The sequence below is a fragment of the Cervus elaphus genome, chromosome 30 (genome assembly GCF_910594005.1).
Source record: "Cervus elaphus chromosome 30, mCerEla1.1, whole genome shotgun sequence".
NCBI classification, from domain to species: Eukaryota; Metazoa; Chordata; class Mammalia; order Artiodactyla; family Cervidae; genus Cervus; species Cervus elaphus.
Window position 1 is genome coordinate 20,264,989 of NC_057844.1, and position 27,431 is coordinate 20,292,419.

Below are 27,431 nucleotides of genomic sequence, written 5' to 3' on the forward strand. Positions count from 1 at the left end.
CCCGCTAGATTGATGAGATCAGGCATCACTCGAAAATGGCGCCGAAAGCGCTGAGGCTCCTCATTCAAATTCGTTAGAGCCAACCCCGCCGCCCCGGGGCATGCCGGGAACGCGGGCTGCCTCCACAGCTGTCAATACCGCCTCCTAACCCCCACTACGCTAGCTTTCCCGACACTTCTGCTCATGCGCAAACTCCTACTCCAACCCCCTCGCCTGAACATGCGCAGAATCCCCGCGTGGTCGCCGCTCTCCCTTCGCTTACTCAGCCGCGGTAGTCCTACCTCTTTTCCTGCGCGTGCGTGCAGCTCCCGTGCTCAGCCGCGGGGCTGGAGGGGCCGTGGGGACTCTGGGCCCGAGGGTCCATAGGTGACATTATCAGTCGATAGGCATTTATTCTACTGTTTGAGGAAAACAAACAGGGGTGCAGCTTAGGTGAAAAGAGAAACAGCTTATTGCCAGTGTCTAAACTAACAACGGAATGTGTCTGGGAGCGTGTGTATGGATACACGTGTACTTTAGAGCAGCCCCGCCTGTGTGCAGAGCTCTTGGTCTAAGCCAACGCTTCACGGGAGCTATCGCACTTTAAGCCTCAAAACAACTTTATGAGGTAGGTACTGCTATTATTCTCCGTTTGCAGACCAGGAAACCAAGGCCCAAAGAGCTTAAGTAATTTCCCTAAGGTAGCACAGGTAGCAAGCACGTGAACGAGTCCGCATCTGTCAGATTCTGGAGGCCGGGTCATTCTCTACCTTGCTGTGCAACTTTTGATTGAATCTAGTCTCTCACTGTCTTCTCGTTCTTAAACATTCTGCCGGGGTTTGGAGAGGTGAATGGGTTATGGGCAGTTTTGGGGATCACTTAGGGGGATTAAAAAATGATTGGAAAGGGAGCTTAATCTAGCAAAGATGGGTTTCTATTGTGCCACACATTGGTAAAGTAATAACAACTAGATACATTGTATTGACTGTACTCTGGGCTGCCATGGTGCTAACTAAACGCTTTACGGAATGATGTTTATTGCCCACAACAGCTGTGTGAAGTAGGCGTTATCTTTATTTTACACAAGAGGATACCTGACACTCAGATTAAGAAACTCGCCCCAAAGTCTTAAAACTACTAAATAGAAGCACAAGACCTAGGCAGATCTATTCAGTGTCAAAAAAAACTGGGCACTGTGATAGGACAGTAAATGATGATAAGCTATCAATATTGAATGCCTTCTTTAAAAACCTTTTAAAACTATTCACTTGCTTGAGAGAATTATTTCACCTGTTGCCAGGCTAGTTAAGATTAAAAAAAAAAAAGACCGCCTTTAATCTTAAATGATTACATTTTAAGATTATTTTAAAACTGGTTGCTTTTTTCCTGATCCCAAGTTATTATGAATTCTCTAAAGAATCCAACAGTTAAATATCTGGGGCATTGTTACACTTTTTTCTAGTTTTTATTGTAAAACAACTTGTGATGAATCATAACTGTTGGGAGTATACAGACAGACATCATTGCGAGAGTTAAATGAGACGAGTGTGAAAATGCCTCAAGTCCTAAGAAGGAAGGAAATGGGAGAAGGTAGCGTGGTTTGAGTTGCTGCTGCTGCTAAGTCGCTTCAGTCGTGTCCGACTCTCTGCGACCCCATAGACGGCAGCCCACCAGGCTCCCCCGTCCCTAGGATTCTCCAGGCAAGAACACTGCAGTGGGTTGCCATTTCCTTCTCCAATGGTTTGTGTTACTGAGGTACAATCAGAAGAGAAATGGATTTTAATAATTTGATAATTTGACATCATCAAGTATCAGCAAGTAAGTATGTGACTTACATCTCTATGGTACTTTTTGTGCACTGGTTAAGTGAATGAACTCTGGAACCAAACTGCTTGGGTTGGAGCTCATCTGTTATTTACTAGCTTTGTGACCCTACTATTTTCTCAGTTTGATCTTTTGTAACAGGATTAATGTTAGTACTTCATCCAGTTGTTTTAAGGATGTGAATGAGCTAATAAAGATATTTGAACAGTGCATGGTATATTAGTAAATGTTAGCTATTGTTGTGGGTCAGTCATTAACACTAATCTTTGAAGATGGTTTCTTTAGAGGTTTTTTAAAGACCAGATTACAGTTAGGGCCATTAAGAATTAGCATTTGTGTTCAAGAGCCTCTTAAAATGATAAATCACAGGCAAATTATTTTTGTCAAATGGAGTGATAATTTCTGTCAGATGAATAAAGATGTTAATTTTGTTTTGCCATTTCATAAGAGTAACCTATGAAAATGGGTAGTTTTACTGCTCTAATTATTAAAGGGAGAAAAGGGGAAAACTCAGGCCACTCTAAAGTATAAAAACCATCCAAATTTCTATCATCTAGAGATGAACACATATTGTTTGTAATTTAACAATATACCTGTGGAGAGAATCAGTTAGCTGCAGTCTGGATAAGTGGTATATTTGGGGGAACTTATTTGCAAGACTGTACTAGAATATCATGAATTAGTAAAATTTTTATCCAGTACATCCACTTTTAAGATTTATTCTGTCAGAATTCCAAAGTGCTGATATTAATAAATAATAACATTTATTGAGTACATACTAGGTACTGTATGTCAGCTAAGCATGTATATCCATTTTCTCCTTGAATCTTCATAATAACTCATGAGGTAGGTGTAATTACTGTCTCCATTTTGCACAGACTAAAGTTTATATAGAGGTCACTTTTAGAATTAAGTCCTGTTTGTTTCAGATCCTATTTAACAAAAAAGGATTTAAAAATCCTTCATTAAAGTTTCTTGATTCACTAACATGGGAGAAAACAAAGTCAAGTTACCCGGTTCTTATGCCTGAACAAAAAAACCCAACTGGAAAAAAAAAATGGTTTTGAAAATGAAGAATTTTATATTTGACCACAAGGGGGTGCAAATTCCCGAACTGAACTTGAAAGCAAAGAAAAAAAAGCACTTTTACTTCAGATCTTCAGATTCACAGGTAAAAAAACTAGTAAGAACACCTTCCTTGAACTTTAATACTTCACACAGTGATACACTTGATGAGAAGAAACAACTCAATTATTTAGGGACTCAATGGGGCAGAAGTTTTCAGCTTTCTTTCATCTTCAATACAGTGAAGAGTTAGTCACCCTACTCCCACCCCTTTTCACCCACCTAAGTTTGTTTCTCTGCATACTCTTTTTGACTTGTCATAAGAGTAAAACTGAAGTCATAATTTAAAATTTGAGGTTTTACTTTGGAAACTGCCATGCAATCACCAGCAAATGAATGGTAAATATGGGTAGTGTGGAGAGCAGAGGTCTTGTAATTTCGATGCTTTTTTTTTCCCTCCTGCTGTTTCTTAAGAGTAAGCTGCAACTAATGGAATGTTGGCTTCAATATATTAGCTTTAGATAAACTGTGAAAGTTACAGGTCTGTTCATCTTTTAAGGAAGAATGAAGCCTCTTGAGAAAACACTGTGAACAGTAACCTGAAAACGCAGTATACACTGGTGAATGTTTTAAAAAGTTTGCATAGATGCAAATTGCACAGATGTAAAAGCTACATAAATAGCTTTTATTTTCCTGTTAGTCTTGTTTTTCTGAGGTGGACTTAATTTTTTAAAAAAAACTTTTTTTACTTGGAAATAATTTCAAATTTACAAAAAGTTGCAAAAATAGAAATAGTTCAGAGAAGACTCGTATCATTTACTTGCTCTTTTGCAAATTCTCTGTCTCTCTCCAAATATATATGTTTCTTTATATGCAATTTTTTTCTGAACCATTTGAGGTTAAGTTACATACATCTTGGCCCTTGATCCCTAAATACTTGTGTGTATTTCCTATCAACTTCATAAATTTACATTGAAAAAATACTTCAACCTACCATTGATATAGGCGGTTTGTAGGTGGGTCCCTGTAGCACTTCCCTCTTCAATACAGGAGCCAGTCTGGGGTCAGGTACTACATTTAGTGGGTCTTGATTCTAGCTTCTTTTACTGGAACACTTTCACAGCCTTTCTTTATCTTTTATGACTTTGACATTCTTAAAGAATATAGTTTCTCCCTCCACCCTCCTTTTAGAGAGAACATTCCTTATTTTGTTTTTGTCTGATGCATCCTCATTAAGTTAAATTGAGGTTTTGCATTCTTAACCTGACTATGGCACAGGTGATAATGCGTCCTTTTGAGTACCACTTCTGGAAGCATGTGATAGCCGTCTGTCTCTCACTGATGATGTTCATTTTGATTATCTGGTCTTTATGTGGCCAGAATTTTCCAATGTATGGTTAACTGGGTTTTTTTTTTTTTTTCTTCCTGGCAAATAAGCAGTCTCTGGGGAAATACCTAAAGATACATCCTACACATCAAAGTTCCCATTTAAATTTAGGATATGTTACTGCCAATACAGTTTTACAATGATGGTTGTAACATGATTCAACAAATCTATTAAGTCCTTTGATATTGACCAGTCAGTCCACAGCATTCTACTGCAAACAGAGGGCCCTTTCTTCTCCTCTGTTTATTTATCTGCAATTAACTTATGAATTCCTGTGTTTTTCCACTTCTGTATTTTGTTTACTTGTGTTCTATCTATATTTGTATGTGTATATTTTGTGTATTTTTTTCTGAACCATTTCAAGGTAAGTTACACACATCATGACCTTTCACCTCTATTTTAAAGTCTGTATTTGATTAGTTTTGGTGTTTGAGTTGTCCTAGATTCAGCTAGTGGGAGCACCTTTAATCTGGGTCCTATGCCTTTGTGATGTGCCTACATCATTTTCTGGGAATACTTACTTGCTTTCTGGTATAGTAAGATGTTTCAAGTCTAGCTCCTGCCCTAGCCCTGGAGTTAGCTTTTTCTTTAAAGAACACTGTTTCCTCTTAATGCAGATCATATTAGAGACCAAGGTTAGGTTCATTGCTGCTTTTTGGACCTTTTAGGAGACAGAGTTAGGAAATATATATGTGTATATGCACATTAAAATATGCATATACTAATATATGTATCTGTTAATAACATGGGTTTAATTTTAAATTCTTTGTTATAACTATAATTGAGAAGATATAGCAATTTATAAAGTTCTGAATAAAGTCAAATCACAATTCACATTAACAAACTCATGCAATTTTCATGTTCCCTTAATAAATGTCTGTACAAATAATTTTATAAGGTCACAATGTGAACTAGTTTTGTCTTTTTCCACTAAACATGTAAGAAGCATGAGTTACTGTGTTAGTTTTACAATCTCATTCTGAATTTCTCTGCTACATTATCATTTAGTAGAGTCTACCATTCCTCTGTTGATGGATATGTAGGTTGTCTCTAATTTTTAGTTATTATAAATAATCTTGAAGTGAATATTTTTATGCTTTTCTAATTGACTTTCTTTTTTATTTATCAGATGATTTCTCAGAAGGGAGGATACTGGTTCTCAAAAGGTAGCTATGTTTTGATGAGTTTGATATGTAGTGGCGCACAGATTAGTCAAACGTGTGAACAGGATATATAGAGATGAGAAATACGTAATCCCTGTTAGCAAGGAGCTGAAAATCCAATAGAGGAAAGATAAATTCTTTAACATTATAATTTGAAGTATATAGGAAGAACATTTCACCCAGGTTAGGAATAGGTGGCTCAGGAAAGCTTTCTAGGAGGTGGTGGTTGAGCTGTGTCTTGAAGGAGATCTCCTTGGTGAAGACTTAAAGGATTGGAATTGTCCCGGTGTAAAAGAGAGAGCAGAAATAGGCCTTTCAAAGCATTTTGAGCAGAATCATTGGAATGTTAAGAAAACAAGAGTCAGAAGGAACCTGGCAAGGTCAAGAAGATTCAGGTAGTTTGTGTGATTTGTGGTCTAGATGCCTTTGGAGGAGTTGGGAAATTAGCCTGATCAAGTGGATAGAGGTTTAACCATGAAGGGCCTTACATGTCACTTTTATATTGATGCAATTGAAAAATCTGAAACCAATGAGTAATATCAGATTTATATTTTAGAAATTCACTTTAACAAGGGTACTGGAGAACAGATTAGAAAGTACAAGAGCAGTGATAGAAAGTCCTGCAGAGGCTATGGTATCAATAGTATCCAGGCAAGAGATAAAAAATACTTGAAGCGCAGATTAGAAATGATGGTGAAATGAAGTATAAACAAAATTGACTTGACTTCTTCAGTTTTAATGTGTAACTATTTACAGGTAACTGTTTAGCATCTACTCTGTTATGTGGAGAAGGAAATGGCAACCCACTCCAGTATTCTTGCCTGGAGAATCGCAGGGACGGGGCAGCCTGGTGGGCTGCCGTCTATGGGGTCGCACAGAGTCGGACACGACTGAAGTGACTTAGCAGCTGTGTTATGTAGGGCTTCCCTGGTGGCTCAGTCAGTAAAGATTCCACCTGTAGTGCAGAAGACCCGGGTTTGATCCCTGGGTCAGTAAGATCCCCCGGAGAAGGGAATGAACACCCACTCCAGTGTTCTCGCCTGCAGAATCCCATGAACAGAGGAGCCTGGTGGGCAAGAGTCCATGGGGTCACAACGAGTCGGACACGAGTGAGCTACTTAACACTGTTATGTCTTGTTTAAGGTCCTGAGCATCTAGGGGTGAGAAAAACAGCCACAGTTCCTCTCTCTGTGGTGTAGTCTACTAAGAGAAATGAGGATTAAGTTAATAATCATACAAATTACCATTGTGCTAAGTACAGGATGCCATGAAAAATACAGGATGCTGTGAAAGCATACACAATGGGGACTTACCACTGGAGATTTAAGTAAGGCTTTTCTAAGGGCGGCGGGTTGGAGGGGGGTGGGTGGTTCCCTGGTGGCTCAGATGGTTAAGAATCTGCCTGCAATTCAGGAGACTGGGGTTCGATCCCTGGGTCAGGAAGATCCCCTGGAGAGGGGAATGGCAACCCACTCCAGTATTCTTGCCTGGAGAATTCCACAGACAGAGAAGCCTGGTGGGCTACAGTCCATGGGGTTGCAAAGAGTCAGACACAACTGAGCAACTAACCCTTTCCAAGGAGGGACAGTTAAACTGAGACTTAGGAATTAGGTAGGCCAGAAAGACAGAAGGCCACTCTAGGCAAGAGAGGAGCATATGTTCATGTCCTGTGCCAAAAGGACCAGTAAATTCAGTGCCCATATGGTTAAAGCAGAGTAAGCTAGGATGGAGAAAGTTGAAGCTAAGACTAAAGAGGTTTAGGAGCCTTTGTATATGGAGGAGAGAGAGAAGGAAGCATGTAGTAGGACTCCTTGGTTTCTGGTGTACCATTTCCTGAGATAGGGAAACACAGAACAGGTTTGATGGATTTTGATGTGAAATGTTGATTTTTATATGCCTTTGGGTTAAGTACAATCCTCCCATCCTCTGGAGAGATAACTGGATATTAGGATTGGCGTTTTGATTTGGAAGTCTGGAACTTTAGGGGAAGTTCTGGTGTGCGCTGTTATCTATAGATTTACTAGAATTTTATCTATTTACTACAACTTGACTAATTGTAGTTGTAGACGGTAGTTTAAACTGTGAGATTGAATGAGATCACTGCAGGAGGTATGTAGAATGATTAAGGTTCACCACAGAATCTTGGAGAACATTGTTAGCTACACAAAAAATGTATATACACAGGATAAATTTTGCTATAAATGGTAAAGAAACATGACAAATCAAAAAATATTTTTTAACATATAAAGCAGATAAAGGGTTAATAAGAGGTCTATAAGAAAAACAGAAGTTAACAAATACACAGCGAAAGAAGAAAAACAAATACAGGTTTTTCTTGTTTTTCTTTTTTAAATAAGTTCTTGGAGAGGTTTTGTTTATTAATCCAACTTTAAGTACTTAAGGAAAGCAGAAGTTATCGAAGTTATAAAATTCTAAAAGCTAAATATTTAAGAGACCTTTAAAAGCCTCCTTGAAAGTGATTGCTGGTAAAATTTACAAAGACTAACCAGAGCTTCAAGTTGAATTTAAAAGTCAAGGAAGAACTAAGTTTTTTAGTTCATGACTTTGATAAGAATTTAAATGACCTCTGAATATTCTTTTCAGTGCACAAAAGCCATTTAAAAAAACTCCTCACATTGATGGTATGAGTGAGGAAAGGCTGGTGGGAATATAGCTTAAAGCAGGCCTTTTGAAAAGTAATTTAGCAATAATAAAAAGGGTGATAGAAATATTCATCTTTCCTGCCAGAAATTCCAATTTCAGGAATCTAGTCTAGATGAAATAAATCTGAACCATGGGAAAAGATCTATATAGGAAGATGCCCAGAATATTAAATACAGTACTAAGTAGCAGAAAGGGAGGATTGGGTTGGAATGTCCAATAGTAGTAAGATTATTATGTAAATTGTGGAAAAATCACTGGATTTACTATTAGCAGCATCACAAAATGATGCATACCAACTGGAAAACTATTTATAATTGCAAGATGTAGAGGTATAATTAGGATGATTAGGACTACTTTTAAAAAATACATAGAGGGGAAATACAAGAAAAAACTTTCAACCCATATCAAGGTTTTCTGATCAAAGCTAAAAATATACACTTTAAAAAGCCAGTCTAAAATTTGGCATTGTTGATACTATCAAACAATCCTTCTGTGGAACATGGATATTCTATGAGCTAGTCTAGTGATTCTTAAAACGTTCAGAATTTGTTGATAATTGCAGGTCCCCCGTCTCTGGAATTGTGTGCACGTGTGAACTGTTTGCATGTAATTTTATTAGATTTAGATGATGGTCGATGGAGATCCTGAAGAAAAGCAGAGGAAAATGGTTCATTTATATGGTTGGCAGGATAGTGGTTCTCCAAAAGTCCACATCTTAATCCCTAGAATCTGTGAACATGTTATTATGTGGCAAGGGGTATTCAAGTTGCAGACAGAATTAAGGTTGCTACTCACATGACCCAAAAATAGATTATCCTGAATTATCCGAGTAGACCCAATATAATTTCACAGTTTTTCTAGATGTGGAAGAGGGAAGCAGTATAGTCAGTGTCAGAGTGTTGAGATGGGAGAAAGACTCAACCAGCCATTGCTGGCTTTGAAGATAGAAGCAGGCCTCAAGCCAAGAGATGAAGGCAACTTTTAGAAGCTGGAAAAGCCAAGAAAACAGATTCTTCCTTAGAGGCTCCAGAAAGGCTCCAAATTCTTCCTTAGAGGCTCTGTCTACACCTTGATTTTAGCCCATTGAAACCTGTTTGGGACTTCTGACTTCTGGTACTGTAAAATAATACATTTCTGTTGTTTTAAGCCACCAAATATATGGTAATTGTTAAAGTGGAAGTAGGAAAATATTGAATAATATATGTAAACAGTGACTTTACGTGTGTGTTGATATGTGGCTGTGGTAGTGAATATGCAAACATAGAGATGTAATTCCTGGTTTTGAGAATTTCGTAACAGCCTAGACTCTGTCCTTGTTCTGTGTCTTCAGCACAGTTCTGCTTACTCACTCAGTTGTGTCCAATTCTTTGCAAACCCATGGACTGTAGCCCGCCAGGCTCCTCTGTCCATGGATTTTTTTCAGGCAGGAATACTGGAGTGGGTTGCTATTTCCAACTCCAGGGGATCTTCCTGACCCAGGGATCGAACCCAGGTCTCTTGTATCTCCTAATAAAGATTTAATGGGAATGAATGATACTTAGCACCAGTTATTCTGCCACCTGAACAAATTTGAGAATTACCTTTTTTTTACTGTCTTATTATGTTCTGTGTGTTCTTATAATCTAAATTAAAATGGTAAGAATATAAAATGTTAAATATTTGTTCTATATTGATTGTAAAAGCTGTTTTTTTAAAATTTACTTCTTAACCTTTCATTTTGTATTGGGGTATAGCGAATTAACAGTGCTGTGATAGTTCAGGGGAACAGTGAAGGGACTCAGCCATACACGATCCATCCTTTCCCAAACTCCCCTCCCATCCAGGCTGCCATAAACATAGCAGAGTTGAGCAGAGTTCCCTGTGCTATACAGTGGGTCGTCATTGGTTATCCATTTGAATTACAGTAGTGTGCACCTGTCCATCCTGAAGGCTGTTTTCTAATTGAAATAAATTGATGTTTTTTGAGTATCTCTTATGGAAAAAGTGTTCTGTTTTAAGACTGTTTTGTACTTAATTATCATATATTTAAAACACTGTGCTAAAAATAGCTATGCTTAGGATTTTTCCCCTAAAAAAATGCTAGGAGTATTATAACTAGTAAACTGGAAGAACTATAATAAGGCAAAAAGAATTCAGGTTTATTGTATAGCACGTGGAACTCGGCTCAATGTTATGTGGCAGCCTGGATGGGGGGCAGTGGGGGAGAATGGATACATGCCTCTGTAGGGCTGAGTCCCTTCACTGTTCACTTGAAACTGTCACAGTGTCGTTAACTGGCTGTACTTCAATACAAAATAAAAAGTTCATAAAGAAAGAAAAAAGAATAACACTTGAGAATAATGGCTGCTTTGAAGGTGTTTCTTATCTGTGTCATATATCTATCCATGGCTATTCAGTTTCTACTATGAGCTTTTAATTTTTCAAGTTTAATATTTACCTGGAAATTTTAAATTAAGCCTTTAGTCAGATGAGTGTATATATATTTGTATATCCACATATATTGATAAAAATATTGTATATGTTGGTAAAAATATCAAATCTAGGTAATTTTTTGTACTTTTTTGTTTAACGAATTCATTGAAAGTACTGTTTGTCTTTTTTTAGGTCTGTGAAGTGTCAGACCTCAAGATGGACAACAGCTGTTTCATTAGATACAGCATCTAGTTCTCCAGTCATAAACCTGTACAACATTCACTGAAATTTGTTGGTAATGTGATGAGTTCTTCCCACATATTCACCCATTTACATTCCCTTTTTAAAGTACAAGTGTGTCTTTTATTTCAAATATTGATAATATCTTTGTTCTGTGAAGTAACTTTGATAGTCTTTCCTCATAACTAAATTGATAAAACAATGATACAATCCTCCTCAGAAGGAACTTAAATGGTTCATAAGTATATGCTTTAGTTAATTAGGTATCAGTTTATAAGTAGTACTTTATTATACATAAATATTTTGGGAGGACCCTTTAAAAGTCATCAAAGGCAAAAAAAAAAAAGAAACTACTTTTAGAGTAGCTTCTTTTAGAGTAGTTTGTTTTTAGGGTATATCCATGTTAGTTATATGGGAGAAAATTTACACATGGATCAGGAGATATACTTCTGTTTGGGGAAATTTGCTTTGCATGGTTTTGAGCCCCAGTTTCTGAAAGTGACTTAGGACAGATGCATACATATTTTCAACTCTGATTCTGTTAGGATTTTTCTCTACGTGAGAAATTGTTTTGCTTCTGTATTCTTGGCCACAGATTGTAGGACTGAATTAAAATTCATTTACAGTTATTAATGGTAATATTTACTAACGAAGTATGAATTACCCTGCTCCCAACCCATTACAATAAGGATACTTGGAAAGGCATAAACCCATTTGTTTCAGTTATCTACCTTCCAAATAATTAGTGTGAAAGTGTTGACCTTAAATGATATATTAAATATAGTGTTCTGAAATATTGTTTTAAAATAATTTAAATTTTCTTAGTAAAGGAGTTAGCCTATTCATGTTTGGAATCATAGACTTTATTAGTTAAAGCACACCTATTTGTAATTGCGCCCTGGAGCTGCTGAGAACAAATTCATTCCCATCTATATGTGATAACCCTTTAAGTATGACCATTAGTATTTTCAACCATAAGGACAACTGAACCTCTACTCTCCAAATATCCATAGTTTCTTTAGTGGCTTATGATTTTAAACACTTCATACTCTTGGTTCCCTTTTCTGGTTATTCTCCAGTTTAACAGAGCCCATCTCAAAAAGTGACACCCCAAATGGTAGATCATGTACCATATGGCCTGAAATACACAGGTGTTGGTTAACTTTTTGTCTAGCCATTAAAATGTGTGTATTTAAGGAACAATTTAAATAATATAAAAGACTGGTAAATAATAAAAATGGGTATATTCTTGACTCTGTGTCAAAGGAAAATTGAAGGGATTTCATAATAAACAAACTTCACATTGAGTGAAGTGGTAAAGAAACTGCAGGAGACACAGGAGATGTGGGTTTGATCCCTGGGTCAGGAAGATCCCCTGGAGGAGGAAACAGCAACCCACTTCAGTATTTTTGTCTGGAAAGTCCCATGGACAGAGGGACCTGGTGGGCTACAGTCCATGGGGTTGCAAAGCGTCAGACACGACTGAGTAGGCACACACGATAAACAAACTTTACGATGAGTAAAAAACATTTAATGGCTTTCTCAGAGGCTTTCTTGACTTGGAAAGAACCTTTTCCTAGAAGTTGAAGAGGACAAGAATCTATTGACATTCATTTCTTACTCATTTCTAGTAAACAGAAGTCAAGTTGGAACTCTCTGGGCTCTAGGAGATATGACTTGAGGCCATGTGACCAGTTCGGCTTCATGCTACATTTCTATTATTGATATGTAAAAAATTATTTCTTATAGACGAAATATATAGGGAAATAAGGAGAATAAAATACCTCACGTTCTCTTTTGGCAAAGAAATGCATATGTGTTTTAAACAAATTAACTTTTTAAGGCAGCTCTGAAGAAGTAATTTATTTTAAATAGGTGAACAGTTTATAGCTCTTATGGGAACACTTTTCCCTTACTTTTCTTCATCGTAGGATTAGGCCCTATGTTTTTAATTTAAGTCCTTTAATTTTTGCTGTTAACATTTAATTTACTTGATGACCCCATACTGTTAACTTTTGACCCAGTGAACTTAGATGGTATATGCAGACCACATAGCTAATTTTAAAGAAACCCTTAAAGAAAAATAATGTTTGAAGTGAAACAGAAGATTAAATTCATTTCAATGTTCATGTAGGGAAGTAGCACACATATACTTAACCAAAGAACTTTTTTCCCCTTTGGAGAATGTACTTTTATAAACACGGGGCTTTTACAATTAGATGTTTATGCTGTTGGCAAAACAACCCAAAACTGGTGTGACTTAACTGCAGTACTTCTAATAAACTGCAAAACCACTGATAGAGTACAGTAGATAGGAAACCTTTTCCTGGCAAGAAATTCTTATAGCATGTAGCTAAATCTAATGGTCCTTAACACTATCTCTACTTACACTCAGTTTCCTTTCTTATTATATAAAATTGAGATTCCCAAAGTTTAATCCTTAGATGTGAAAAATGTTAGCACATATCAGTTTCAGTTCAGTCACTCAAGCTGTGTCTGACTCCTTGCGACCCCATGAACTGCAGCACACCAGGCCTCCCTGTCCATCACCAATTCCCGGAGCTTGCTCAAACTTATGTCCATTGAGTCGGTGATGCCATCCAACCGTCTCACCCTCTGTTGTCCCCTTCTCCTCCTGCCTTCAATCTTTCCCAGCATCAGGGTCTTTTCCAGTGAGCCAGTTCTTCACATCAGGTGGCCAAAGAATTGGAGCTTTAGCTTCAGCATCAGTCCTTCCAGTGAATATTCAGGACTGATCTCCTTTAGGATGGACTGGTTGGATCTCCTTGCAGTCCAAGGGACTCTCAAGAGTCTTCTCCAACACCACAGTTCAAAAGCGTCAATTCTTTGGCACTCAGCTTTCTTTATAGTCCAACTCTCACATCCATACATGACTACTGGAAAAACCATAGCTTTGACTGGATGGACCTTTGTCGGCAAAGTAATGTCTCACCTTTTCAATAAGCTGTCTAGATTGGTCATAGCTTTTCTTCCAAGGAGCAAGTGTCTTTTAATTTCATGGCTGCAGTTGCCATCTGCAGTGATTTTGGAGCCCAAAAAAATAAAGTCTCTCACTGTTTCCATTATTTCCCCGTCTGTTTGCCATGAAGTGATGGGACTGGATGCCATGATCTTAGTTTTCTGAATGTTGAGTTTTAAGCCTGCTTTTTCACTCTCCTCTTTCACTTTCATCAAGAGGCTCTTTAGTTCTTCTTTGCTTTAGTTGTTAATTATAATAAAGTTCAAGGCTTCTTCTAAATTACTTGATGTAAAGATACTTTATGTATAACTTTTATTTGCCCTTAAAAGTGGATCTGCAAACTTACTTTTGAACATTTCCTCCCTAATTATAAAATAGTATATGAGTCCTGTCATTTATTGAACTGTGTAAAATGCAGCTTAATCATTACTATAGATAATTTCAAATATGTCACATTTACTTTATTCAAAAATGAACAGAGAGTTAAGCAATAACTGCTGTGTGCTAACCACCATTAGGTACAGGGGTATTAACAAGGCTTCTAGTATCTGGAAGTAGTGCAAGCTATGTATGTTTCTATATAAACATTCATAGGGCTTCCCTGATGGCTCAGTGGTAAAGAATCTGCCTGCCAATGTAGGAGACCTGGATTTGATTCTTGGGTTGGGAAGATCCCCTGGAGAAGGAAATGGCAACCTACTCCAGTATTCTTGCCTGGGAAATCCCATGGACAGAGGAGCCTGGCGGACTACAGTCCATGGGGTCGTAAAGAGTTGGATACAGCTTAGTGACTAAATAACAACATAAAACCTTCATGGTTTGCTAGTAAGAACATGATTGTTGTTTCACAGTGTAAATACTAGAGGGAGTGTTTGAAAATGTGCTTTTATTTTTTAAATAAATGGAAGTATTTTTGTGTAGTTTTATAGCCATGGAGGGAAATAATGAGATTTTGCCCTGGGATGTTACGCCTGAAATAGAGATAAGAGTCTTGAATGACTCCCTGGTCCCCAGTTTGGCTGTGCAGTACAGTTTTACTGGAATAGAGACAAATGGAGGAGGAATGGGGCGTCTATGTATGTATGTATGTATGTGTACAAGTGTGAAATGGAAAACTAGGAAGGGGGGGATGAGAAATTCAGTGAAGCCATACTGAATATGGGAGATTAAGTGCCAGTGGGGTGTCCATGTGGAGAAGTTCACGAGGGAGCTCGCATCTGCGTGTCTGAGGCTGAGGAGAAATGCCTGGGCTGAAGGCAGATATCATTAAATAGGTGTTAGTTAAAATCAGGGGATGCCATTGCTCATAGAGATGGAATATATGGAGAAGAAATGAGAACCAGCATTAGTAAATGGGCAAGTTAGGAGGAGGAAGATAAAGAACCGATAAGAAATAACGGAGGAAGGGAAGGGAGCACCAACTGAGCTGTGAGCAGCCGATGGGAGAGAAGATTCAGAAGGAAAGAAGTCAGGAGGGTCAGACAGTAAACACGAGTGGAATCAATAGAAAAACATGATGGCAATTTTGTTATTAGTATTGTTTGCCAGAATGTTTGCAGTGCATGTTCAGTGTACTGATGGTAGCAGAATTCTGTTTGTGTTGAGTTGAAAAGTATATTGAAATTGAGAGAGGTTGTATTAAATTTACATTATTCCAAGTCTCCTCAGCTCTCTCTCTTTCTTTTTTTTTTTTTTTGTCACGCCATGCAGCTTGAGGAATCTTAGTTCCCTGAGCAGCGATCAAACCCAGGGACCCAGCAGTGAAAGCGCTGAGTCCTAACCACTGGACTGCCATGGAATTTCCGAAACTTTTCATCTCTTATTCAAAATAGAATTAAAGAATGGTAGTTGTAGGGAGGAAGTTAAAAGATAGAGGAGGAGATTCTACAATGAAAAGAGTTTAACATAAAATGTGGGGGAGAGACAGCAGAAAGGGGAGATTAAAAAGAGAAGGGATTTAAAAAAAAAGGAGGGATAAAGGTAAAGCAAGACCTTAAGAGATGAAGAAATATTAAATACTGATACAGGATCAACGGTGTAAGTAGAGGAACTGAGCTGGAAAAGAAAAGGAAGGATACTTCTTCCTCTGAGATTAGAGAGGAGACGAAGATGGTTACATGTATAACTTAAATTGTGGGACTGAAATGGAGATTCATGGCTGATACTTTTGATTTTTTTTCTGATAAAGGAAACATAAAAGATAAATGCATAAGTGAGTTTAAGTAAAAGTATAATACATGCTATAAGGAATGGGAGAGGGAGCAAGGTTATAAGCAGGAGAGATTGATGAGCCTGGGAATCTAGGCTGGATAGGAAATGACGTGAAGATATGTGAAAGATTGTGGTTTGAAGGAAAATGGAATAGTTGAGAACTGAGGTTAAAATAAGGTAAGAAAGCAGGTGTTAAGGGAGTAAATGGAGTGAATAAATTTCCATGTCTGTTTGTTGCTCATATGTATTTCTGAGCAAAAGGTATTCAACTATAATATACTTTAATGACTGAATAAGTATTCTACTATAGAATATTAGGTTGTAAAATAAGCAGTTTCTTATTTGGGAGTCTTTTTATTGATTCCTGCCAATTTTTCTCTACTGGTAAAAGGAACAATAAAATAATTAAATTTTTGACTTATTTCCTTAGGGTGCAATCTTAGAACTGGATTTTCTGGTAGGTCTTCATAATGAGCCTTTTTATTTTTGGGCTTCCCTGGTGGCTCAGATGGTAAAGAATCTGCCTGCAATACAGGAGACTGGGGTTCAATCCCTGAATTGGGAAGATCCCCTGGAGATGGGAATGACTATCCACTCCAGTATTCTTGCCTGGAGAATTTCATGGACTGAGGAGCCTGGTGGGCTACAGTCCATGGGGTTGCAAAGAGTCAGGTGTGACTGAGCGACTAACACTTTTTCTATCTTTGTTTTAGGCCTATTTCTAACAGGCTTGTTTATGTGCATTCTTACTCTATCCTGGACTGGAATCAGAAAATTGGACAATGTTGCAGGTTCTGACTGATGCAGGCACACTGACCAGCCAAAGTGAGAAGTGGTAAGTAAAAGTCCTTCTTCATGGGAATAGTGATGGGTGTTTTAAAAACTTGGAATCAAGTACACTTTTTATGAGTACAATAAGAAATGATTCATGAGCTGAATAACAGGATATAGTGATCAATTTAGAAATACATATTCAAATTAAATAAAAATCTCTATGGATAACCTACATTTGTCAACAGCATCCAATTTTAGGAAAGGTTTTAAAAAATCATGAATAATCATCAAAGCCACTGCTCCTCAGACTTTTCCACAAAAGTTTGGTTAATGGCAGAGAAGAGTGAATAACTGCCCCAAAATCTGGGTCCCAAGATAGAATTTTCTTTAGTTTTGTGTTTTGTCTTTAATTTAAAATGAAAGTGCATTATATACCATAATAGTCCTATGGTTAATATAAATAAAATGCTTATAATTTTTTCAAAATCTGAGTAAAATCGGTATTTTAGAAGATGATCCAAGTTTATTCAGCTTTTAACACCTGAAATACTGAAAGTTCCCATTGCCTAAAGCTGGACTTGTACAGGCAAGATTCTAGGCTATTTCATGGTTGTACAATACATTCCTTTTCAGTTCTTTCTCCTACAGTGTAGCCAAGGCTATTTATAGTGGTATATGGCAGGGAATTGATTGATTAATGCTTACCCACATTTAAACTGAGAGTGTTACAGAAACTGAAAATTCACAGAGTGAAATTTCAACAGACTACACTACAAGAAAAGTTAAAGAAGTCCTTCAGACAGAAGGGAAATGATACCAGGTGGAAATACAGATTTACACAAAGGGATGATGAGAGCTGCAAAAGGTAACTATGTAAGATTTTTTTCTATTTACTTCTAAGATAATCAACTGTTTAAAAAAAGTAATATCAATATATTATGGGGGTTACAACATGCACAAGTGAAATATATGAAAACAATAGCATAAAGTCCAGGAAGGGAAAAATAAAAGTATGATATTTGCTGTACATATAGTAGTGTAATATCACTTGGAAGTAGACTGATAAGTTATATATACAGACTATAAACCCTAAAACAACCAGTAGAATAAAAAAAAAACAATATTAGATAGTAAGCCAACAAATGAGAAAAAATGGATCCGTAAAAAATTCAATCTGAAAAAAGGCAGAAAAAGGAAAAAAGGAACAATAAACAAATGGAACACAGGATAAGTAGAACAAACAGAAAACAGCAAGATGATAGACAAATCTAATCATATCAATAATAACATTAAATGTAAATGATCTAAAAATCCTCATTAAAAGGCAGAGATTATCAGATTGGATAAAAGCAAAACACTTTATATGCAAAACCACAACAATGTTAAGAATGAAAGGATGGAAAATTCCATGCTGATGCTGACAATTAGTCAAAAGAAAACTGGTGTGGCTAGATTAACATAGTGAAAAAAGTAAGATTTCAAAGTGAAAAATATACGAGATAATGAAGGTCATTTCATGATAGTAAATGGGCCAGTTAATCAGGAATACATAACAATCCTAAATGTTTATGCCCCACATAACAGTAGGTTCACAATATATGAAGCAAAAACTGACTGAACTGTAAGGAGAAAAAGAAAAATCTATGATTATAGTCAGAGATTTCAGTACACCTCTTTTAATAATTGCTTGAAAAAGTTGAAGCCTAGCAAGGATGTAATAAACTTAAATAACATTATCCAGCAATATTACCTAGTTGACTTCCTAGAACATTTCACTTAAAATAACAGAATACACATTTCCTTTCAAGTATACATGAAACATTTACCCAGAGTGAGCATATTCTAGGCCAGGGGTCAGCAAACTATTGCCCTACTGCCAAATCTAGCCTGGTTTTATATTGCCCTGTGAACTAAGAATGGTTTTCATATTTTGAAAGGTTTCTTGGAAAAACAGAAAAAATTTTTGACAGGCTTTTTGTCCTGCAAAGGTTAGAATATTTACTTCCTGACCCTTTACAGAAAAAGTTTTCTGATCTCTGTTTTAGGTCATAAAATATGTCCCAGTATATTTTAAAGGATCCCAATCATGCAAAGTATGTTATGGCTACAAAGGAATTAAATAAGAAATCAGTAACAGAAAGCTAACTGGAAAATCCCTAATATTTTGAAACAAATATAGTCCATTGATTAAAGGACTCAAAAGTGAAATCAGAAAGAGTTTTGAACTGAAGGAGAATAAAAACACATTATTGAATTCTGAATAAATGAAATGCCTGTATTAGAATATACCAAAGAAAAAACCCTCAAAGCAATGACCTCAACTTAAGAAGAGCAAATTAAACACAAAGAAGCAAAAAAAAAAAAAAAATTGAAATAATTTAGATTGAAATGGAAAACAAAAATCAGTTGAGAATATCTGTGGGATGAAAGCTTGGTTTGTTAAGGTCAGTAAAACTGATAAACCTTTAGCCAGACTGGTGGCGGGGGGCAGGGAGATGAGACATGTATCAGGAAGATTGGTAATCAGAAATAAGAAAGGTTACATCATTGCAAATTCCACAGGTACTTAAAGGATGATAAGGGGATATTATAAACAACTTTAGGCAAACAACAATAGCAATTTAGATGAAATGGCCAAAGTCCTTGAAAGATATAAATTACCAAGCTTACTCAAGAAGAAATAGATACAATAGAAGAAATAGATAACCTGAATCGTCATTTTTCTGTTGAATTATTAATTTAAAATACTCCTACAGGAACTTCCCTGGTGGTCCAGTGGTTAAGAATCTACCTTGCAATGCAGGGGACAGAGGTCCAGTCCCTCGTTGGGAAAGTAAGATCCCACATGCCTCAGGGCAGCTAAGCCCACACCAAAACTACTGAGCCTGACGCAGCCAAATAAATAAATACATTATATATGTATATATTCCTACAAAGAAAACATCTGGTCCATAGGGCTTCACTGACAAATCCTTCCAAAACATTTAGGAAAAGAAAAATAATACCAGTTACACATAAACTCTTACAGAAAAGTGAAGAGGAGAGAATACTTCCACACTTGTTCTTGGAGGCCAGCATTACCCTGATACCCAAACACTACAAAGACATAACAAGAAAACTCGGGCCAGTCTTCCTCATAAACATAAATGTAAAAATCCTAAACAAAATTTTATCAAATAAAATCCAACCATATATAAGAAGGATAGTATTATTATTGGGTTTATCTCAAGAATGTAAGGTTGGTTTTAACATTGAAAAATCAGTGAGTATAATTCACCATTTTAAACTAAAAAAGAAAAAATGATCATCTTAATAGATGCAGAAAAAACGTGTGACAAAACCCAGTATTCATTCCTGATTTTAAAAAAACTCAGCAAACTTGGAATGCAAGGATATTTCTTCAGTCAGAAAAGGTATCTACACAAAACCTAAAATAACCTTGTATCTACTGATGAAAGATGGCATGCTTTCTCCCTGAGATTAGGAACAATATAAGGACTTCTGCTCTTACCACTTCTATTCAGTATTGGAAGTTTTGACCAGTACAATCAGGAAAGAAAAAAAAAAAATCTCAGATTGGAAAAGAGGAAATAAAACTGATATAATCATCCATCTAGGAGGATTCCCAGGTGGCTCAGTGGTAAAGAATCTGCCTGCAATTCAGGAGATGCGGGTTTGATCCTTGAGTTGGGAAGATCTGGAGAAGGGAATGGCAACCCACTCCAGTGTTCTTGCCTGGGAAATCCCGTGGGGAGATGAGCCTGACAGGCTACAGTCCATGGGGTCACAAAGAGTCGGACTGAGCAACTAAACAACAATAAATCACGCATCTCTTCCACTTGGTGGAACTGATGAAGAGCTACTAGGATAACTTGAGTTTAGCAAGACAGTGGGATATAAAATCAATATATAATAATCATTTATATTTCCACATTCTAGCACCAAACAATTGAAAATGGAAATGTAAAAAATATAGAGCATTTACAGTAGCATAAAAAATAAGAAGTCCTTATGAATAAATCTGAAAAAAGGCATGACAGTCCTGAAAACTGAAAAGAGCAAATAGCGCTAAGAAGAATTAAAGATGACTTAAGTAACTGGAGAGATTTACCTGACTCATGGGTTTATATTAATATGTCTGTTCTCCCCAAATTGATCTAAAGGTTCAATACAATTCAAATAAAAATTCTAGCAGGCTTAAAAAAAAGAAGCTGATTCTAAAATTAATTCATATAGAAATGCAAAAGATCTAGGATAGCCAAACAATTTTTATTTGTTTATGTTTTGTTTTTAGGTAACTTTTGGAGGCAAAGTAGATTATTAGTTAAGTAGTATTGGAATCAAACAGATCTGGACTTAATCCTAGCTCTGCCTACTTACTATCTACAGATAGTCCAGGGAAACAAAGTCTTTTAATTTTATTAAGTTTATTATTCTCACTCACTAAGGGGTCTGCTAAAAGGGAGAGAATGTTTAGTAAAGAGCATCATTTACCTGAAGGAAAGAGTTCCAAAGCCAGATTACTTCTTTTGAAAGTGCTACCTCATCATACACAGTCATTTGATGTTGTTTATTGCATTCCCTTTTTAGCCCATAGGGTTTCAATCTGTTTTCTATATAATAATGACTTTCACATGTACATCAACAGGCCCAATAGGTTATCAAGAAAGCTTGAATCCTCTGTCTTCTAGTGATATCCTGCTTAGATCTGATATTAGTTTCATTTTTTTCCTTCAAGCTATTTTTTCCAAATTTCTTGGCTATTGTTGGTGACAACACAAATTTTGGAACCTTCAAACTTGCAATCTTAGGTTATGTCTTTCTTTCTTTACTTCCCATAGGTAAACAGTTGCTAAACTTGTTAGTTCTTCTAGTACTTCTCTACATTGGTACTTAATACGTTCCTTTAAATTTTGAAAATTGCCCATTTAATCCAAGCTCTTGTCATTTATAGTGCAGCCTCTTGGTAGTCTCCCTAGCCCCCCATCCCATCTTATCCTCTTCCCCACTAGCTTACACAAAACACAGAATACTTTCCATCAAACAGTCTGTAGAGAAGTATTGCTGGATGAATAAAGAAAACCTGATTAAGTATCAGTAGCAAAAAGGAATTTACATGGAGTCTCCTTTCAGCGATTCTACCTGAAAGGAGAGCAGAACCTTCAGGAATTGAATCACAACTCAGACAAAAACCAAGTGGGAGATGTTTCTGGCAAGAGATGGATAATATATGATAGTAACCACTGAAAAGATAAAAGGAGCCATAAAATTGAACTTCCCACTAGCCATTCTTTCCCTTTTTGCTCTCTGCACACTTCAGCTAGGAATCTTTATGCATGTAGTGTTTATTTGACTTGTGTTAGTTTGGTCATAATAAAGTTATATGTAAGAGGCTAAGAGAGCTGACCAACTGAGAAGGGAAAGCAGTTTGTTCTGACCATAATGACAAGAGGAGTTCAAGGCACACCAAACATCTTTTTCCCATTTAGAAACATCCTAGTATTTAAGCACATAAATACTTAGGCTTCCCAGGTGGCTCAGATGGTAAAGTGTGTGCCAGCAATGCAGGAGACCCGGGTTTGATCCCTGGGTCGGGAAGACCCCCCCTGGAGAAGAAAATGGCAACCCACTCCAGTACTCTTGCCTGGAAAATTCCATGGATGGAGGAGCCTGGTAGGCTACAGTCCATGAGGTCGCAAAGAGTTGGACATGACTGAGCGACTTCACTTTCTTTAAGCACATAGGTGGCTCAGATGGTTAAGAATCTGCCTGCAATGCCAGAGACCTGAGTTTGATCCCTGGCTTGGGGAGAACCCCTGGAGAAGGGCATGGCAACCCATTCCAGTATTCTTACCTGGAAAATTTCATGGACAGAGGAGCCTGGCCAGCCATAATCCATGGAGTTGCAAAGAGTCAGACATGACTGAGTGACTAATACTTTTTTTTTACTTTAGTATTTAAGACCTAGTATTTAATTTCTCTCTCCTCTCTTATTTGTGTTCTCTATTCCCATCATGTCTGTGAGATGACCTGCCTGGCCCTGCTCTGTAGCAGTTTTGTATAGTGTTGCATCTCTAGTGCCTTGAACAGTGCCTAGCATATAACATATAGGAAGCACTTAGTAAATATGGTATTTGATGAATACATGAATGGTTATTTTTTCTCTCTGGGAATCCAAACCCATCAGCACTTTCAAAACATCTATGTAAAATTTTCTGATTCCACTAAACTTCTGTCCATTATCCATCTAGTTTTAAGTTACTTCATTTTCCACATCCCCATAGCAATTATTTGTAGCTTGTACTTGAATAGTGTATTCTTAATATGTTACTTTTCACATATTCCTGTGTCTACTCTATGTATGTTGTATTTTCAACTAGAAGATAATGCCTCGGGTGTTAAACACCATATGTGCAGTTCAGCAGTGGCTCATGCGCTGCAGAAAGGTAGACCCTCAAATAGACAGGTGGGCTACCTCCTTCTGAAACATATTCTCTGCGTCTGTGTGATCTGCCTTGAAAGGGAGTTTAGATACATAGGTTCTGGGTTTTTTTTTGTTTTTTTCCCCCTCATATATTGTGTGACTTTGAGTAAATTCATTCCTTCAGTGTTTGGTTTAAGAACAAAGTCAGGAACAGTTTCCTAAAGAGAAACATTTTAGACTTATAGCAGCATTTATATGTTGGTAACATTTCTCCAGAAATATTTAAGGTAATACACAAATTGGACTGGTCAATTTTAATCTTTTTCTTGGCATTTCCATAGAAAAGTCCAGGTAGCAGAAACACTGAAATAGTGTTACATAGAAAATACTAACTTTAGAAAGAACCATAGTTTTTTCATAGGGAAGTCAGAGATAATATCCTGAATTTTTGCACTACTTAAACAACTCCTTAGTTGTCTCACAACAGAATTAATGTAGGGAAACACATTCAAGGAGTTACTGAAGATCGGAATAAGATGGTGTAAACTGTAAAAATGCTTTCTATAATGGGTTTTCAAGTATTTAAAGAGTCATTCACTCTCTGGCCTCTTTCTCCATCTACACTGTCTTCTGGCAACAATAAAGTTGTGCAACCTACACATGAAAGCAGTCTCTAACAATGGAAAATCAACAGCAGTTTCTCGGTCATCTCCATTCCCTCCTCCATGAAAATGAACAACAATTAGGTTATTCCATGTATTTTTTCCATGCCCCCCAAAACTGTTAGGTTGCCAAAGAAATCCGATCAGGTAATGAATTACTGTTTGCCTTCATGTAATTGGTCTAAGTACAATACACATAAAATCAGACATTAATGTGGTAATATAAGAGGAAGAAAAACATCAAACCATAGGACTGAATTTTAGTTTTACTGACATTTATATATCATACTTCCTGTTTATGATTTCAGAAGTGCAGCCAGGCAGCACTTCTCTGAAAAACTAAGTAATTGGGAACAGTTTTGAGGATTAAAATGGCAACTTACTCAAAAAAAAACCCACACTAAATTTACTATTTATAGAATTACTATCTGTGTTGTGTAAAAAGCTGAATATTCTTCAGACACCATTTATTTGTAATTAAAAGGGAACTTGATGGTCTTGTGCCTTTAAAACAAACAGCCCAGTTGTAAGTCTTAGTCCTGAATTTGAGTAGGTGATGGGATACTGAAACCAAGCCAACCTCCTTCTAATCTATATCTATATCTCATACATATATGTCTTTATACATATAGATGTATAAAAAAGGTAATTCTTGCAAACATTTGCTTTTTTCCCTCATTTTGAGATTTCAGTTGACTGTTGTTACGCATTAATTAACAATTAGTTCTGCCTGAAGGAGGGACCTGCCTCTTGAGAAATGTGTATGCAGGTCAGGAAGCAACAGTTAGAACTGGACATGGAACAACAGACTGGTTCCAAATAGGAAAAGGAGTACATCAAGGTTGTATATTGTCACCCTGCTTATTTAACTTATATGCAGAGTACATCATGAGACATGCTGGGCTGGATGAAGCACAAGCTGGAATCAAGATTGCCAGGAGAAATATCAATAACCTCAGATATGCGGATGACACCACCCTTATGGCAGAAAGCGAAGAAGAACTAAAGAGCCTCTTGAGGAGAGTGAAAGAGGAAAGTGAAAAAGTTGGCTTAATACTCATTATTCAGAAAACTAAGATCATGGCATCTGGTCCCATCACTTCAGGGCAAACAGATGGGGAAACAGTGGCTGACTTTATTTTTCTGGGCTCCCAAATCACTGCAGATGGTGACTGCAGCCATGAAATTAAAAGATGCTTGCTCCTTGGAAGTTACGACCAACCCAGATAACATATTAAAAAGCAAAGACATTACTTTGCTGACAAAGGTCCATCTAGTCAAGGCTATGGTTTTTCCAGTGGTAATGTGTGGATGTGAGAGATGGACTATAAAGAAAGCTGAGTGCCAAAGAATTGATGCTTTTGAACTGTGATGTTGGAAAAGACTCTTGAGGGTCCCTTGGACTGCAAGGAGATCCAACCAGTCCATCCTAAAGGAAATCAGTCCTGAATATTCTTTGGAAGGACTGATGTTGAAACTGAAACTCCAATACTTTGGCCACCTAATGGGAAGTACTGACTCATTGGATAAGACCCTGATGCTGGGAAAGATTGAAGGCCGGAGGAGAAGGGGACGACAGAGGATGAGATGGTTGGATGGCATCACCGACTCAATGCACATGAATTGTCCATTGACAACTCCTGGAGCTGGTGGTGTTGGTGATGGACAAGGAGGCCTGGCCTGCTGCAGTCTATGGGGTCGCCAACAGTTGGACAGGACTGAGTGACTGAACTGAACTGAAGGAGGGAAAGGGTAGAGATGAATCTAATTCTTAAGTAAAAGGCCTTTTCTTCCACTACCAGCTTATTCTATTTGAAGCATAATTATATGAGTTAATTTAATTTTGGTGATGACTTAAGAATTTGTATGTGTATGTATATATGTGGAGAGAGTGAGCACCCAAGTGGGCAGTGATGTTAACTAGGTATCAAAATCCATGCTCTCACTTCTGGGCCATACACATAAGTCTGTCTCCAGCCTCCCTTGCAGTTAGCTATGGACATGTGACCAAGTCACAGCCAGTAGAATGAGAATGGAAGTTAACATGTGCTACTTGGAGAGAGAGAGAGAGAGAGAGAGTGTGTGTGTGTGTATGCATGTGTGTGTGTGCATGCATGAGTGCATGTGCACTTGGTTGGGGTCCAACTCTTTGTGACCCCGTGTACTGTAGCCTTCCAGGCTCCTTGTCCATGGAATTTTCCAGGGAAGAATACTAGAGTGGGTTGCCACCTCCTACTCCAGGGGATCTTCCCGACCCAGGGATTGAACCCACGTCTCCTGTTATCTCCTGCACTGGCAGGCAGATTCTTTACCACTGGTGTCACCTGGGAAGCCTCTCCCCTAAAAAACTCACTTTCCTACTGAAAAGGCTGAAAGAGAAAAGACCCTTTGGGTGATCTTGGAACTCTGGTTCTGAAGGTGGCGGTACAGAAAGACCTTGAAAACTACTGCAGTGCGTGTTTGTTTTAGCAAGAAATGTCCTTGAGCCGTGATATATTTTGGTGTTGATCTGTTTTGGCGATTAGCCTTCTTTAATTAATTCAGTATACAGAGCTTCTATTTGCAGTGTCCCTGTGTGATGTGCAGCTCCTGCGGGCAACATTTATGCCCGTAGCGTATGTCAGTGCCACTTCCTGAAGCACAATGGAGAGGCTGCAGCATGTGTACATACGGACATGTGTAAACGTCCTCCCCAGACATTGTGCAACACTCTAGCTCTGCCAGTCTAACTCCAGCTTCTCTCTTGGGTTTTATTTTGTAGGCGCGTTAATTTGTGTGAAGACACTTCCCTTTTGTGTTTGTGGTAATAAATCAAGGTGGAATGGATCATCCAGTAAGAATCTTAAGGGGAAAATGTGTATTTAGGAACCAAAGCAGGTCTTCTTCTTACAGTTGTTCAACTGTAGCTAACTACAGACTCTTCTTATAACCTGTTACCCTCTGGCATGCATTAGGCCAAAAGAGTGTGTTAAGAGCCTTCTTCCCCTCTGCTTGCCAAGTTTACTGTTATGAGTTATAAAAACTTTTCTGGGCTTCATTTTCCTTATCTATAAGATGAGAGTTGGATTATATGACCCCAAAGATCCCTTCACTAAAATTCTACTATCTGTGACTACAATGTCCATAGCTATTGGTAGGAATTATTGTTAATGTGAGTATTCTTTCAGATTCCAAATTGATACTATAAGGTGCTTAAAAGTAACTTGAAGTTATAAAAAAGATGTTTAACTTGTGCATCCAAGAGGTACAACAGAGGTTTTACTCTTCTCCCAGACAAAAACTATTAAACTGGAAAGATTTTTAACTCACTCAGGGTATTTTTTAGAGTAATTATAAAGCACTTTGTCACCTCCCTGATTCCTTTACTCTGTGGGTGAAGTATCAAAGCAGTGCAGAATTTGACATTTATTGAAATAATATATACCATATTACAAAAAAAAACAAAACAACAAAACCCAACCCTAAATAGCAGATTGTGCAGTTGTTTGCTGAATTTAGCAGTTAAAAATTTAAGTTTGACTTCTCCTAATTGTATACTTACGTTCTAATGTTTCAACATAATAACAATTAATACTTTAACAAGTTCAGGGTCATGGCAAAATCACCCAAGTCACAGTTAACTTTTGCCAGAGTTAACTAAGTCATA

At 37.3% G+C, this 27,431-nt stretch overlaps 1 long non-coding RNA gene across 4 annotated transcripts in view; it reads left to right on the top strand.

The window, feature by feature from the left end:
- Positions 1-267: 267 nt before the first annotated feature.
- Positions 268-27,431, top strand: part of LOC122686549 — a 36,619-nt gene continuing 9,455 nt past the window's right edge. The window contains exons 1-5 of one of the 4 annotated variants that reach the window (XR_006338826.1): positions 268-607; positions 10,687-10,789; positions 16,639-16,760; positions 17,448-17,564; positions 24,666-24,726. This is a non-coding gene — a long non-coding RNA (uncharacterized LOC122686549). Of the gene's footprint in view, positions 608-10,686; positions 10,790-16,638; positions 16,761-17,447; positions 17,565-24,665; positions 24,727-27,431 lie in introns of those variants that run through there. The other 3 variants (XR_006338823.1, XR_006338824.1, XR_006338822.1) reach the window with 3 other exon arrangements.